Here is a 12,911-nt window from a genome sequence, read left to right on the forward strand (position 1 = left end):
GAGATCCTTTGGAAATGGAATTCCGCGATTTTTTCCTTGATTAAAAGATCAACTTAATACCATTATAGGGCACAAGGGAGGGTACGGACGGGGGGCTCATCGCAGTGGATTTTTCACGAGTCGACGGGTACGAGGGGGCTTAAATCTCGCGCAGTTGGGGCTGAGCCTCGGCACAAAAAAGATGGAGGAGGAGAAAAAGAAATGCGCGTGTATATATACATGTATACATCCGCGTGGAAATAAGGCGACGTTTTTCCGCGATTTCCTTCGTCCCCTTTTTTGCGCGAGCGATAAAAGCCGGGGGGGATCGCGTCAAAGTTGGAAACGTCCAATCAGCGCTCTCTTTCTCTTTCTCTCTGCTCGGGAGATTACTCGGAGGAAAAAAATTACGGCCTGCTTTTATTTTCAACGGTGGAGGGACGCTTTTCGGCCAAAGTGCACGCGAACCGATTGCACGGACACAAGTGCCCACTTGAGATTTTGATTAAGCTCTTTGAGAGCCCGTAAACCAATGCACAATGTGTATATGCATATATATTGGTCCGCTCCACGGCGCTCGATCCTGGGGTATTTTAAACTTGAATTTTTCAAACTTTTGTCATTAATTTTGGTAAAAATCGTATAATTTACGACGAGCCCGCCACGATTGAGCGATCGTAGCTATGGTGTGAGATAACTGGGAGGTGGTGCCTGCTCGCTTTATATTTTACGGTGACTGGAAGTTCCAAATTGAAATTCAATCTTGCGGATCGACGCACTTCGGCGTGTACCGGCTCTTCAAGAATTTCAATATTCGGTTTATAAAGACATATCTCTCTCTCTTTTTTTTAAAAACTAATCATTACCGAGTCACTGCTCGCGTTTTTTCATACTCTTCAAGTGGAGGAGCATTTACTTTTTAATTTATTCAATCAACATTATATCGGCGTCTTCGGTTCCATTTTTTTCCATCAGAAGCGACATGTATCACATATGCACGTCTTGTACACGAGTTCAGAATGAATCTGTTACCTACAACTTTATAGGTATAGAAATAAAACGTAGATGGAAAATGTAATGCTTACCAAACTTTATTTTAAATGGCAATACAAAACCCACTAAGATTTTTTATGACATTATCATTAACGCTTATTTAATACTTGTAGCAAAATTATACTTGTGCCGTAATGTACACAGTGTGCGTATTTAGTAATAATCTCATAAAAAATCTTAGTAGTTTTTGTATTGCCATTTAAAACAAAGCTTAGTAATTATTACATTTTCCATCTACGTTTCATTTAATGGATTATCATCAAGATGTAGACACCAAAATTATTAAGTTTGGTATAGAAGTAGGCAAAGTAAATGGGATGAGCCAAGAGACTACAATAGCCTTGCTTGCCTTATCGATTTGTTTAAAAAACAATGCAGTTGTATGTTTATCGAAAAAAAAGTGTATATAAATGCAAACATTGATACAGACAGCAGAGCCTCTTCAAGTCTGATGCAAAGAGTGACTCGCTGCTAGTTGGGGCGAGCTTTTTATGGTTGGATTTACGGTTGGCAGTCCCAGCTCATCGGCTCAGCGACGAAAGGAGGAGGTTGCAAGCGCTAGTTTATTATGCGTTTTCACGATTTTTTGACTGATTTCCAAATTCAAAGTATATGGTAAAAAATGTTAATTCTAACTTAAATAAGTTGCAGTCAATTGGGTAATATGATGTAAAAAATTCAAAATAAAACACAACCAAGAGCAGTGATTCCTGAAAAAATCTTTGCACATCTTTTCGAGTGTCCAAGTTACCATGGGGAAATACACGTAACTTTTGACTACAAACGATACACACGCGTGTTTTCATCTCCATAATTTACACTCAATTTTTCATATCACGAGTCACGCTTAAAATCTCGTTGCAGCACCCCTATCCTTTTGACGTGTTAGTCCACTTCTAGACCTTTTGTTTCTAGCACAGCGAAGAGAGCTTTGGTCCGATTGGTACGACCATTGGAGGATACGACTTGTTTCCCTGTAACAAGCTGAAACTCTTGCGTTTCATGTACATAAAAAATGTTTCGTTTCTGACAATCATCATGTACAATCCTCCTCGGCACCGCATAATAAATCACTCAATATTTTTTGTCTCATCCGCGAGCAGCGTTTTGCAAACAGTGAATATAAATCTCGATCCCGAAACAAACCCGGGAAAAGGTGGGAAAAAGGGAAACAAAAGTGGCTCACCTGCGCGCAAAGATAGGGCGTGGCACCTGTTGGCGGAAAATTAACTACCGGCTCTTTCCGTGGCCCTCGGAAGATTAATTGGTAGCTTTTGAGAAACGCCATTTCCGTTCATTAGTTGGCTGCTTTTTTCCTTTTTTTTTTTTTAAATAACCATGCACCATTTATCTTTGGCAAGACACAGTTTACAATTTATCACGGCGAGTTTGAATAATATTTTTTAAAGCATCCACGTACCATATGAACGTAAGCCGATGGTCTGCCGTGCGTATCAAACGAGCGAGCTTTCGAGGTCTTCTTTGATAAACACTCGATCGCGGCGATTGGATTTTTTTTTTTTTTTTTTTTCGCGAAACTAGCCCTCGAAACGAAAAAAAACTTCCTCTGCACGAGAATCGCTGTGTTAGCACACGCGGATGACAACATGCAGGTACACGCGCGCCTCTCGAGGTAATTACTTTTGGCGCTCGCAGGTACATATTATATACACACATGCGGGTGTACGGACGAGTTCTGCTGTCCCGAGTTTCCCTCCCAATGTGTGCACACACGAGCCAACGCAGTCGCCGAAAATGAATGTGTACCGCCAGTGGTGCGTCAATCTCGTGCACACACGTACGTGGAAACCGAATTCGTCGCTGTTTTTTTCCCCCCCCGCAATGACGGGGTCACACGTACGCGCAACTATGAATTCCCGATTGAGCTCCACCGCGTATATGCCGATTACACTGGAAGTGCGCGTTATTGTTTGGATGTGCGATTGAAAGCTGTTTTTGATTTTTCTTTTTGTTCGCATCGCTCGGGGACAAGAGAGATCACTGTTTCGGAAACTCGGTTCGCATCCTTTTGAAAAACCGACTTCTTTTTCTGATTTTGGCTTTTCGGGTCTCATTTCGCGGTTGTTCGTTATTGTTCCGTCAAAAGCCGGGGGTGTAATTAAAATCGCTCCTACGTCAGCGCACGAAAGAAGGGTGTGTTCGTGCTCGGCTTTTTGACTTGTTACGCAAATTTTTCGAGCGCGAATTTATAATTAAAAGAGATTCCTTCCGGCAATTCACATGGTTACGAATACGCGTTGGTGTACCGTGAAGCGGACTGTAAATTAAAATTAAAAGAAAGGAAGTATGAAAATCACCGAGGTGCACCGTTCACTCGATAATTCAAAAAATTGTCATTGGAAAAAATTGCACGATGTACAAAAACATGAATATTACAAATGCAAAGGGGTCTGTGTGCGAAAAAGACTCAAAAAGTCACATAAAGTCTACTGAAGGGTGCCAAAGTAATCCCAGACTTTTTATGGCTGTAAACATGTCCCTCAAAGTCTTTCGAAGACTAGATTTCGGACGTTTTACCCAGAAGCCCTTCGCAGCAGCGTCACCGAGAACAGCACAATAGATCCCTTACTAAAACAGTTGGAGAAAAAAGGGTGTCGTGTCGAAGCGAGAAAAAGGGGGTTAGCGGGTCAGAAGGACGCAGCCCTCTCTTCTCTCCGATCCCCACCCGTGTATAGTCAGACCAAGGGGTAAAGCACGCGTGGAAAGTGAGAGCCACGGAGCTCCATCGACCGGGGAAACAAACTGTTTACGTCTCCGAGTCCAAGTGCTCGTCCCTTTCTTCTCGCCCTTTGCACTCGTTCTTTTCACCCGGCGCGCGTGTAATCGAGCCACGCCTCTCCCTCGAGTGGGCCTCGCGTGCTAATGAGGCGGAGGAAGGCAGTCCAAAGCAAGTGTCGATGGCGAGAGAGTCGGAAATGCTCTCGAGAGCTCGAAAAATACTGGCTGTGGCTGGTGTCGCGAAATTTTGGCTATTAATGGCTCTCTGTGAACCCAGTCAAGAGTCGGTTACGTAATTAAAAAGCAACAGGTAACTGGACTGAGTTGGAAACGCTGGCGAAGTAAAAAATTTGACATCCTAGCTTTCCTCCCTGCTCGCCCGAAGGAATAGAGGGACCAATTTAGGCGGGGGGACGCGCGCAAACTCGCGTATATATGTACGATGGGCATAAAATTTGCCCGAGGGGAAAAAAAAGTTAAAGAAGAAAGGGACGAAGGAGGGTGCATGGTGCGTGTGGGTGTGTATTGAGCCTGAAATATCGCCGGGTACTCTATAAATCCAATTTACCGTGACACCTCTTTTATCCGCTTTTTCCCTGGATACACGTGCCTCTCGCAGTTATGAGGCGGGCGAAAAGAGGAGTCCGTCCGTCTTTAACAAAAGAGGGGAGAAAAAAAAACACAGGATGGGAGAGGGAGATGTATAATACGCACGTACGACACGGGGAGAGCTAATGAAACCATTGAGATGCAAATGAAACTGGGCCCTCCAGGCGAGCGCCTTTGAGGACTGCACGTATTCTGTCTCTCCGTCCTTTCGAGCTGTACCGTCAGGTCAGCCACGTCGTGGAGAAATGTGTGTTACTTCTGTAGCATATATAGGTACGTATAGGGGAGGAGAAGGAGGTGACCGAGTGGCGCCGGAACAATTTTGCTTCTCTCTCTCTCTCTCTCTCTCTCTCTCTCTCATTCGCTTTTAGCGTAATAACTTATGCGTGTGTCTAACGTGTAATACATATATCGGTATACAAAGAGTTCGAGCTGTTAGGTACAGCCATCTCTGAATTTATTTCGTGTGTGAGAAATAATTCGAAGCCTTTGATGTTTGAGGTGTGACCTGCACTGTTGATTCACTGGTCAAAATTTTTGCGAGACTTGAGTAGAAATATTTAAAACTTTCAGGAGAGAAAGAAGGAGAGTCATCATAGCTAAATGGATTTCGAAGGAAATCTTTTTTTTTTCGTGGGAATTAGTGTCTGGTTTTTCGATCGAGTGATATTTTTCGATCTTACACTTTTAATTGGTGTAGCTGTGGCTTAATATTCAAACTTTTCAGTTTGATATTGCAATCGTTACACTGCAACTGTTTGGATAATTTTTTCCAAGTAGTACAAACCCGATATGGTCAGACGAAAACGAGTAAGCGTCTGGTGAACGTTAACTCTTAATCTGTCGAGTGCATAATGTTAATTGCTAATAGTTTTAACAATAATAGATGTTTTTGACAATGTAAGTAATAGCTTTTGTTGTATAACTTTGATTTTGCCATTCATCTGAAGCACTGAAAAATCTGCCTTTATTTAAAAAAAATACCTTTTTTCGACATTTCGCGTTTGATATTTTCTCGCTAGGCATCAATTTTCATGAAAATGCTCGCAAAGCCTATTCCAGATGATCGCGTACCTTTCCGATGCCGCGATAAAAAATTTCCTTCGCGATCTTTCCAAACCAAAGAGGGATAAAAAAAAAAAAGAAGAAGGAGAAGAAGAAAAAAGAAAGGGAAAAGAAAATAGTAGCAGATCGACGAGACCAAGATTTACATGGTCCAGCGAGGCGTAAGGCAAATCCCTGGAAAATAAACAAGCCTTGTTGTACACATACGCGGATATGTATACGTGTGTGTATGTTGTGTGCCAGTGCGGGTGTATATATACGACGCGTATCGAGGCAAAAGGGATTTGAGGCGCTAGCGCCTCCGCCCTCGGCAAATGTATTGTCGTATCGGCAAAGAGAGAAGAGCAAATGGAAACGCGGTGGGATGGGGCTGGTTGCCTCGGAAAAATCCCTAAAAGAAACGTCGAACTCGCCAGAGTTTCGAGGGAAAAAGCGCTCTCTGTGTGTGTACAGAGGCAGGGAGAGCGGAAAAACGTGGCATCGGGGGAAAAAGGGTGTATACGGAGAGAGAGAGAGAGAGAGAGGAAAAGAGGAAGAGATCCAATTTCGTTATTCTCGACTCGCGCGTGCCGGCTGAAGGGGTGGGTTTGTTGTAATTTTATTTATTTACCCCACGGGCATGAGCTTCCTGCTTTCCTTTCGCATACGTTACCATACCTACGGCTCTGATGTGCCTGAACGCGATGTACGGAGACGGTCTGCATTGCAGTCGTCTGACTCTTCTTTCCTTTCACAATTTTTTTCTTTTTTTTCTTCACCCTCTGTATTTTTCGCTCTGACGAGATGGTAAATGACGTATTGAAACGGCATTAGAATCTCTTATTGTCGAGAAGATCGGGACCTTCCATATGAGGTGCCAGTCGAGAGTGTAGGTTGTAGGTATCTATGATTACTAGTTAAATTTGATACATACAGAAATCTAAAAGAGAGCTCTAATGATCCCAGTCTGAAAAAGTTTATTCGATTTCAATACCTCATCTTTAATATTTTTCCGCTAAAGGGAAAAAATTGTGATGGTATAGCACTCGAGTTTTGTGGGCAAAGTTGCCATCAATTGTAATTATTTTAATACGTGCAGTTTTTGCATTGTTAATTTTTTTAACCAAAAGTATTCAATAGCTCGGAATATTTACAGAATTTCAATTTGTAATTAAAAACATTTCAAGAATTACCCGTCACTTTTTTTACATGTACGTTCAAAAATTTTCCAATTATAAGTAAAAACGCAAAGGGTGATTGATTTTTAATTAAAAGTTTAATAAGTAAATAAAAAAAATATACTTGTATTTCATTTAATTAAAAATATACATCGAGCTATTTTAATCACTGATGGCATGAAACGGTGCAGTATTCAACCTGATTGCGAGCACACGATGGGCTATACACGCAGCCCTAGAGTCAGTGAAAAAGACTTCAAAGTCTCAAAACGACTTGAGAATCTTCTATCGAGACTTTGAAGTGAGTAGCCTTGATATCCAAGCCAATACAAAGTAACTCTCCAACTGTACTTACCAAACAAAATATCTCGAATGGGCTCTCGAGCGAACAGAAGGCGATCGGCAATACGTTACTTCGGATATACTCGGGCTTATCGCATAAAAAAGTGCTCCATCAAGAGCTCGAGTCGTGCAGGCTCATTGTATGAAAATTCAGTATCAAATCAAGGGGCTTTCAAATAGCGTTGAATAGAAAATATTTTTCTTCCTTTTTCAGTGAAGAAAGTTACAACGATTCTCATGATATTTTAGTACTCGTTTAACTCGAATCAACTACATCCATTGAAGTAACAAATGGACAATATCTAGAACAATGAGCTTTGCCAGATCGTTTCCCGACAAAAATTCCATCCATTGAAAAGTTTTTAAACCACAATCACCTACTCGCTGTACAACTACTGGCATTTTTATCTAGATAAAAAAAAAATAAAAACACAAATTCATTAGCTACAGAGAAAAAAAATGGTAACGAGTAACAATTGGCCGAGTGCAATGTAAGGTTCATCAATTATGGCACTCTGAGCGCTTATTCTTTGTTTACTGTTACGAGTTTTTGAGTCGTGAACTTATAGCTTTAGCTGGATTCTGCACTACGAGCTTTTTAAGAGAATTGGAAAATTTTTTTTATTTTTTTTTACTTTATTGGAGTTTGGTTTTGCTCAAGAACTTTTTTCTCGTTATTAGTTCATATGTGCGATCTAAAGCATGTAATTATGAAAAGGCTGTCTCGAAAAAAGCGTAAAATATAAAAAAGTTGTTACTACACAGGACTGTTTGAAAATTTTTTATCAACAATTATTTTAATATGTTTCAAAATTTTCTGAAACTTTTTTGCTTATTGAAATGTAGTCAACTATATGTAGTTCTAAAAGTATTAACTCTTGTAAGTATAGGCCAGGTGGCGAAACAAACCCTTAAACGTTGGAGTACACGCATGCTTTCTTTATATGAAATGCACCTTCCTGTGATTGGGTAACATAACTACCATACCATAAATATAAGATGCTCAGTGAGTTAGTTAAAAATTTTTCTCAGCAGTTTTTAATAGATGAGGAGTGTACTTTTGTAAGCATCAAAATTTTTTACTACTAAGCATCGAAATTAAGACGTAATTTTGTCATTTCCAGTACATAGCATGCACTCACGGAACTCGTAAATTATCTCCTGATTCGGTTCCGAAAAGTGGGTTAGCTCATGGAACTGAATCCACACTCAATTTTCGTTTTCATCTTCTCACATTCATAATCAGCGACTATTCAAGCTAAGGTGAGCCAGCACGTCACGTCTTCGAAATCGTCACAAATTTAAAAAAAAAAAAAAAAGAGAGAGAGAGACGATCGAGCTTTCACGAGAGGAGAGAAAAACGTGCATCGATTTTTCTGACCGCTGATATCCACAGGTATTCCCCGTGCACGTGTCAAAAGACGTCACATACACCCACAGGTATATTGTACGAACCTCGAGAAGATTTACGAAAAAGTCCCTCAACGCTCGGCCAAGAAACGATGGCTCTGCTAAACAAAAGGTGGCACGTGGCAGAGACAATAACACTTGCGCACAACACTGTTATTCGGCACAAGTATCAGGGCAATTCGGTGCTAATTTAGGGGGCAGAATGACACCTTCGAGATGCCTGTACTGCTGTAATAACAATAATAAAACGCACTTGCGAGATCCCGGGAGGACTTGGGTTTGAGCGTACGTTGACTCGTACTACTTGCGATCTCATTACTATTGGGCTTATGTATTTTTATCTTTTTGGGAAAAAACGTTTGTTTGTTTGTTCGTTTGTTGGACACTTAGGATTATTACATTGTATATAGGTATCTTATATTGACAAGGAATGGAAGAAAAGAATTCGTTGTTAAATTTATTTGTAGACATGTGAATGTATTTTACCTGTATACATGATTTATTCTAATCAATGCGTAACAACAAATGATTATCTTATGTTGGTGTATTTTTTTGTTGTTATGTATCCAACAAATGATTTTTTTATTTTGTACATTACTGATTTTAAGGTTAGATCATTATTACAAAAAAAAAAAAAAAAAAAAAAAAAAAAACAATTTCACGATATTTTTCTAAAAGTTCAAACAATCATAGAAGCAAAAACACTAAAATCATATTATACTAGTACAGTAAAGTCAACAAAGCTTTTCCCAACATGCTTAACTTGTAGTAAACGACAGTAATTAGGTATGGATAAAATAATTAGTGGGTCGTAATTTTGTTTGTATAAAAATTAAAATACCCCTAAAGTATTTTATGAAGCAATACACTTGAGCCGTATACCTTTCCTGCGTTTATTGGCCATACGTACGAAACAAGGTAACGCTCATAGGTGGGTGTAATGGGCTCTTGCATCGAATGTTATTGCTTGCCTCACCCTTTGGCTAACAACACATGTTCCCAGATTCGACTAAAAAAAAATCTCATGTACATCTATCAATTTTTCGAGGAAAAGAAATCCAGTTATCTTGTGAAAATTTATTGTCATAGTGTTTTTTACAGTACCTAAAATTTAAAACAATTTCATCCATCGGCATCGTACTCTACTAAGCGTTTGCAAGAGACACGACGAAGAGCACGTGTGATTTATGCCATTTAGCATGCACAAGTCATCCCGTGTGCATACCAGCGTATAGATCTCACGCCCAACATTTGCATGAAAAAAAAAAAAAAAAAAAATGAAATCTTTACCAGCCGATGAAATCTCCATGTTTAACGAAGAAACGTGAGATAAGCTCGGCTACGATGTCGCCCCACAAGAACCGGCTCCAAGTAAATACACCCAAATCACGGCTGCTCGTCTTTCGCGCGCCCAAACTCCCACTGCCGTCGCCAAGTTTATCCCAAGTGTTCATAACCTGTGCCGTGTGCTGTGTATGTGTGGGTATACACGTGTGTGCACGTGCATGGTGTGCAGAGAGCTCTCTGTCCCGCGCCTTCGAAGCTTATGATTAAGGGAGTTGGCTGACAAATCACTTAACGATGAAAATATTTAAAAAAAAATGTATGTTGTAAAGAAATATTGCATTGATGTACTTGGTCACCAAATTTGAGCACAATCACGTCTAAGTACAGATTTCGAGAAAAAAATTCATGAAGTGTTCCTTTTTCGTCGTCTTTAACATGAGCTCAAATGTAAGTTATCAAAAAAGTTGTAAAAAAATACCTACTACTCTTGACACAGCGATGAGAATGTTTTGAAAAACTGATATGTTATTTATGACAACTTTCATTCGTATACGTGCAAAGTTTCAATAAAATCGCGTCTGCAGTTATGGAGATATTTGCACAAACGTAAACAAATTTGTTTCCTGCTTGTGTGCTTCATTCATGTGGCAGACAAGGACGCACTGAGTACACTGTTTGCTGTCAGCTCGACTTGTTACGTGGTGCGATAGCTTTTCACAAAATCACTTCTAGAAGCCATTCTACTCAAAATTATGATCTCAAACTTGGTATAGGCCTTAATGAGACTTTATACTTTAATGATATACCATTAAAACCTCTAATTTCGAAAATTTATAGCACACTTTTATTAAAAGAGGATCAGATTGACTATACCGTTTACTCCTTATTTTTTATCTCTCATAGAGAAAGTATTTAGGCTATTTGATTAATACCATAAGAAACGAGATACCTTGAAGAATATTCTGTAATTTTTTTGAAGTATTTTATTTAAACGTTAACGATTACTGGCGAGTCGAACACAAATCCATTTTCCGTAATCGAAAGGGCGGATGTTTTTAGGCTAGATTAGTACAGCAGACTTTAGCACATGAACATACACGTGCTCTCCCCTTCACCTCCCCACGGGTACGATCCAACTCCCTTAAATCATTGGGTCAGCCGGGAGAGTTTGCTCGGACGCGTGTGCAGAGACTAAAAAGATTTATTGGGTGGAAATGAGACGGAAGTGCAACGAGTAGCCAAGGGGGGTGCGGGAGAGGGTTGAAAGGGTCGGGTTAACTTTGCGGGTTGGCCGAAGGAGAGAGAGAGAGAGTCCTTTCTGTGAAAGCTCGAATCGATACATTGGGCGATTGTGTCGAGTGAGAGGAGGACCGAGAGGGTGTCGCTCCCAAAAGATCTTTCTGGGTGGCTGATGGCTTGCTTTTTTTCAACTCTCTCGTTCCTCCGTCCCTTTCTTTTTCTCGGCTTCTTCAGTCGCGTGATTGATCGAGCAGAGCGTCGATAGCTCGTGCATTTACGCTGAGATATCAAACGTCGATTTGAAGCGTTCGTGCGTGCGCGTTGGTAATAGGATTATGGCTATTAGCGTTGCAGGTGCTGGAGAATATGCTGGAATTAGGAAAATCTGTTTCGGTGAAAGTTAACGCCAGTGGAAAATGTATGGATAAAGACAACGTTTGGGGGTCGAAAATTGGAGTTTTTCCCTAGGTTATCGTCTAGTTAATGATAAATGAATAAGACAAATGTGCTGTTCAGCTTACATTTTACCCAAAAAACGTACAGAAAATATGTTCATAATTATATCCTACGTTGTTTTCAACTGTCTACTATTCGTCGTAACTGATCTTTTTTAACTTATATGCTTACTCATCTGAAATATATATTAGTGGATTAACTATATGATTTTCGAATATTTTTGGATAATAAACCATCTTTTATTTTGTACAAAGAAACTCTCTCACTGTTGTTTTGTTCTCTTAACAAGTACATTATTTTATCTGTTTCAGATATTGAAGGACTTTGAGACTTGAGTGAATTCCAAAGAAGTTTTCAATAGTGGTGAGCTTATTTTTTGTTTGTTAATACAAACACTTGATCTTTTTAATACGTTTCATTGTCATCTTATGGTACAATTAGAATTGCTGGATCATTTGCTCAATTTCAGTCAACTAAATAACAACATTCTTCATGCATACTGATCAATTACACATTTTGTTTGATGGAGGAAAACAAAAAATCAGTATATAAATCGATCACAATGAAAAAAAAAAAAAAACATAGCAAGGGATCGACTGATACTGCTTCTTTCTCTTTAAATTATGTTTGATTAAAAATTGTCTCCACACTTCAAATCACATCTGTGAAAATTATTTCCGATCGTGCGAAGAAAAGTATTGATCATCCCATAAGCACCAACTGTTTCGCGTTGCATTAAACGGGAGTATACTTCGATCGAGGTAAATCATATACAACGCAAATCCAACGAGACTGGGCCTATTGTAGAGATAAAAGCTTTCGGTGGAAAAATCCGATTATGCTTTGGAGTATTGAGAAAAAGCGCCCAGCATCTGGAATAAATGACTCTCCAACGAGACACGTTGCTCAAAGTACAACAGCCAAACGGGCTTCGTACATGTATATAACGCCCGAACGGAAGCTAAACGCGCTAAACCGGCACGCGCCACCCTCCCGACTCGAATTGCCTACAACAATCGAGAAGTTATGCGCACTTGCCTGTACACAGGCGTACATCCAATGCCGTACATGACAGATGGACGATTAAGATGTGTGTCTCTTCGTTTCTTCGGCTCCCTCGCGCGTGTCGCGCTAACATGTGCGTGCATGGCCGTCTGAGGCGAACGAGGCGGTCAGGTATGGCGTGTAGGTTCGAATTTCACTCGCGTCTCGGGAAATCCCCGAGGTCGTTGTGGCTATTACTTCGCTTTGTGGGGTGATAAGGCTTCCGCTCGCGTGTACGAGAACCGTGTGGGAGAGGAACTTGGGTTTTTTTTTTTGCCCTTGTGGTATCTATGAAAAACAAAACAATGTGAATCTATATGATTATCCTCAAAGGTTTGAATTGACATTGCATTTAAGACTAATTCCGTACAAACATTTCATTTCAAATTCTCAGCGTTCAACGTCACACAGAAAAATATATAAACAACTAAATACTGTAACGTTGAATTTTGGATTACCACGCGAAAGCGTGGCAGCTAATGGCTTATGCAAAATACTTCGTTTGATCCCCTTGTAACTTTTGATGTATAT

At 40.1% G+C, this 12,911-nt stretch overlaps 1 protein-coding gene across 1 annotated transcript in view; it reads left to right on the forward strand.

Moving 5' to 3' along the window:
• LOC106640587 (protein turtle) overlaps positions 1–12,911 on the forward strand; it is a 285,202-nt gene that overhangs the window by 173,948 nt on the left and 98,343 nt on the right. Inside the window, exon 4 of the mRNA XM_089594743.1 lies at positions 11,648–11,699. The gene's annotated coding sequence lies outside the window, so the exon portion shown is untranslated. The remainder of the gene's footprint in view (positions 1–11,647; positions 11,700–12,911) is intronic.

This window comes from Copidosoma floridanum, unplaced genomic scaffold (genome assembly GCF_036245765.1).
Source record: "Copidosoma floridanum isolate Cflo_tuat_1 unplaced genomic scaffold, Cflo_Japanese_pri ptg000001l, whole genome shotgun sequence".
NCBI lineage: Eukaryota > Metazoa > Arthropoda > Insecta > Hymenoptera > Encyrtidae > Copidosoma > Copidosoma floridanum.